This window comes from Alternaria arbusti (genome assembly GCF_024043155.1).
Source record: "Alternaria arbusti strain BMP 1465 chromosome Unknown scaffold_59, whole genome shotgun sequence".
Taxonomy (NCBI): domain Eukaryota; kingdom Fungi; phylum Ascomycota; class Dothideomycetes; order Pleosporales; family Pleosporaceae; genus Alternaria; species Alternaria arbusti.
Window position 1 is genome coordinate 1 of NW_026249999.1, and position 4,140 is coordinate 4,140.

Sequence of the window (4,140 nt, forward strand, 5' to 3'; positions counted from 1 at the left end):
ATATAAAAAAATAAATTAAAATATGTAAATTTTATAGAATAATACGTTATTATACTATTTATGGGTAATAAGAGTCGAACTTATATGAATTAATTTCACCCCGTCCTAAGCGGGACCTGTCTACCGATTTCAGCATACCCATTTTTAATACTGTTTGTTTATTTTTTTTTTTATTAAAAAAAAAATAAACAAACAGAAAAAAAAGAAACTATCCCCTTTTATTTTTTTTCGACATAATTTCTATGAAATTATTAGAAAAAAAAATTAGGGGATGCCCTCAGGTATCCCTAAAGGGATCCCTTCGGGATAGCAATAAACATTAGAGCAAAAGAAAATTAAGGAAAATAAGTTAATTCACCCTAAATGTATAATACAATATAAAATAGCTAAATACACCTTAAATAACCTAAATTTAGTAGTATTTTCATTCATCATAAAAATTAAATAATTAGTAAGCTGTATACCGTTTTTAATTTATCTTTTATAATAAACGAATACTACTGTTTAAATAATATGCTCGAGATAAGATTTGAACTTATAACCTAAACATCTTAAGAGTTCCGCTCTATAGTAAGTATTTGTGTTTCTACTTAAAAAATGTAGATAATAAACAAAGCCGATAAATTTACTAAATGTAAAAATAAGCTATTGCCTGAGATAAGATTCGAACTTATAACCTAAGCATCTTCAAAGCTCCGCTCGGCCAATTGAGCTTCTCAAGCTTTTTTTTTTAATTATATATCTGTTTAAATATAACGTACCACTTTTCTTATAACTACGTATGGATCATTCACTTATGTTAAAAAATCTAGCTGCTTCAGAATTAGATCTAAAACTTTTTACTTCTCCGTCTATAGTATCTATACTATCCACAGCTAAAGCAGTTTTTGAATTAAGTATCCTATTTGCTCTTGAAATTTCACTATGTTTTTTACCAAAAAAAGGATGTTTTTCTTTGGTGTTATTGATACTCATAATACTTTTTGTTTTTTCTGAATGTGTAAATCCTAAAGACGAACCTGCTATTTTTAAGATGTTATATGAAGGACTTAGTTTATCAATATAATACTGCTCTCTAGTAATAAGCTCTTCTTTTTCACAATACTCTAAAATGTCCAATGTAAAAGCGTTGTATCCAGCCAATGTTTTAATAAAGAAGAATATATTTTAGATTTACTCTTCTAACTAAGCATATAATTAGTATTAAGATAATACAGAAATCTTCTAGTTAAATTGGTTGAGCTTCCCACATAAGATTTTTTACTATGTACATTAGTTCACCTGTATATACCTGATTTTCCTCTATTTTCATTTAAAATCTTATCCCTATCAGAAATCACATCCAAATAAGTTATAACTGGTACTGTATTTAGTACGTATACCTCTAACATAAATAAACTACTTTCTCCCTTTTGAAATAGTTTCTTTTTTTTCAATGAAAAAAAATAAACAAACAGTAAAGAGAGACACCCATAAACCATATCTATATTAAAAATAGTAAGTAAAGCACCGGATATAGATAAGAGACAAAAACCTAATGTACGTCAACCCTCCATTGATAAGGTTGAAGGTAGTAAAACATGAAAGCAGGATAGTAACATCTTTTTAAGGACAAAAAGGTTAAACCCGCCTCCGGAGATTTTTAATATGTTTATTCTTCTTTTCATTAGTTTAATAAAGAGTTGCACTTTATTTACAATAAAAATCAAATTGTAATTTCACTAGTCCCGGCCCCCCCCCTGTAAAGGGGGGGGGGAGGGTCCGAGCCTTGCCCCAAGGCGTGGACAAGTCCCCGCCCAGCCCCCGTACAGGGTTAAAAAAATTTTACATCCTAAAGGATGTAAACATTTTTTTAGGGGGCTAGTTTAAACTTTCAATTTTAATAAAGAGCTTCTCGAGCCTAGTCTCTTTAAACATTAATGGAGATATTAGGACTCGATCCTAAAATAACGATATGCAAAATCGCAGTTTTACCAATTAAACTATATCCCCTTAAGTTAATACATAAAAATAACTTATAAAGTAAGCCCAAGCGGGGTTTGAACCCGCGCATTTAACAGTGAAAATGTTACGTCTTAACCACTTGACTATTGGGCCTTAGATTTTATATAAATGCTTAAAACCGCAAAATATAAGAGTAAAAAAAAACAGTATTTAAATACTATGTAAAAGTAACAATATATTTATTTCCCTATAAGGCCAGAATGATTTGAACACTCATCTGAGCTGTTATGAGCAGCTTGCTTTACCTATTAAGCTATAGCCTTTAACTATGCGGACAAAGGACTTGCACCTCTATTTACTGGTCATGAGCCAGGTATGTTACTATTACATCAATCCGCGTTCATATTTGCCAGTAATTTTTTTTTACACATATCCTATGTAAAAAAAAATTTTACAACCCCTTTTTCTTCTTACTTTTAAGTTTGATATATCCTATATATAAAAAAAAAGGTTAAAAGAGACTGGAGGGCTAATTTTTTTTTTATCTCAATGGTTTATTGCTATAGTTTCTTTTTTTTTCGTTTGGACCCCCTCTCCAGCTTTTTTTTTTATTTATATAAATAAAGCAGAAGAGAGGGGGGGGGGTTATGAAAAAAAAAAATAAACAAACAGAAAAAAAAGAAACGAAAAAAAAGTTAAGCAAAAGAAAAACAAACAACCGCAAGCTTATGGGGAAGGAAAATATCTAAATAGCCCAGTACGAGAATTGCACTCATATCTTCCGATTACAAAACGGGTGCATTACTATTATGCAAACCAGGCTAAATAAAGTATTTTTAATGATAAGTATGTTATTTAGTTAATGATAAAAATTAGTACTTTATACCTAAGAACATCAAAGCCCTTTCAGCCAAAGCCTATAACCCCTTAACCATGTTGTTAGAACTAGAGTTAACTGTTGCTACTATTCTAGCACTAACCCTATGAAAAATGGGATTCGTAATGTTATACTACGTTTCTAAGAGTATCCTAAGGTAAGCTTCGTGCCTAGATGCATTCAGCACTTATCTTAACTAACATAGCTTTCCTGCCATGCCTATACTATGTATAAATACTTGAGTATAAAAGTATTACCCTCTATAGCTCAAATAGGTAATAGATTCACATTGAATCTATCTATATTACTCTCCTTCTTCTGTAGTTACCCATTAACTAGTTAGTAAGGAGAACCTATTCTTGCCGTAATTTATCTGGTTAATATTAAGCGCATAAACAACAGGTAAACCATAGGTTACCATACCCAACTCCTTTCGTACGAAGGGGCTATCCTTATTTTACTCCAATTTCCTCTAGAAGATAGAAACCATACTGTCTCACGACGTATTTAACCCAGCTCGTGTAGCTCTTTAATCGACGAACAGTCGTACCCTTCATGATTCCTGCATTCATGTGGATGAGCTAAGCCGACATCGAGGTGCCAAACTGCGCACTCAATTTGTACTCTCTGGCGCAATTAGCCTGTTATCCCCAGCGTAGCTTTTTCAATAATACAAGACCTTTCCTTACTGCGTCTTGCGGTCTTTATGCCCTGCTTACGCAACTGATAGACGTGTATGTCAAACAGTAAAGCAAGATTAAGCCATTAAACTTTGGAAGTATATATCAACATCATTTCTTATACAGATATTCTGTAAAAAAAATAACTAATAGTGTTATAATTACATCTTGTTTTACCATTAGATAGTAATTATTAATACTATATATACACCTATTTTCCACATAGGTAAAATCTTACTTATATTAAATTGTTTTAGTTCTAACTTAAATAGAAATATAACTGAATTAGTTATAGATACCATTTTTTTTCTTAACAAAAAAAAATGGTAAATATAAAAAATAACAAACTAAATATAGTAATTAAAAAATTAAAATATACAAGGCAATTATTTAATAAAAGCCCTATATAATTTGCGTATAGCATATTACAAAAATAAATTTGGATACTCCCAGGTACTCTTTATGGGATCTGTGCCCCGCATAAACCATCTGCTAGCCATTGTCTCCTGAGCTTGATATAATCTCCCTCCTTTTATGGATTACATTCAGACGTCAGTTACACAAATGTAACCTATTCTACTGATATAACAACCAGAGTAAAGGTGTTTCAATTTTGTCGCTCAACTACCTTATTCCCTA

The 4,140-nt window shown here is 31.1% G+C and overlaps 5 non-coding genes across 5 annotated transcripts; all 5 read right to left on the minus strand.

The window, feature by feature from the left end:
* Positions 1-649: 649 nt before the first annotated feature.
* Positions 650-722, minus strand: J4E86_011817. Its single transcript has one exon. It is a non-coding gene; the product is annotated as a tRNA-Phe (tRNA).
* Positions 723-1,920: 1,198 nt separating this feature from the next.
* J4E86_011818 lies at positions 1,921-1,992 on the minus strand. Its single transcript has one exon. It is a non-coding gene; the product is annotated as a tRNA-Ala (tRNA).
* A 32-nt stretch (positions 1,993-2,024) lies between these two features.
* On the minus strand, positions 2,025-2,097 carry J4E86_011819. The gene has a single exon. It is a non-coding gene; the product is annotated as a tRNA-Glu (tRNA).
* A 97-nt stretch (positions 2,098-2,194) lies between these two features.
* Positions 2,195-2,267, minus strand: J4E86_011820. The gene has a single exon. It is a non-coding gene; the product is annotated as a tRNA-Met (tRNA).
* Positions 2,268-2,695: 428 nt separating this feature from the next.
* Positions 2,696-2,766, minus strand: J4E86_011821. Its single transcript has one exon. It is a non-coding gene; the product is annotated as a tRNA-Thr (tRNA).
* Positions 2,767-4,140: the final 1,374 nt, after the last annotated feature.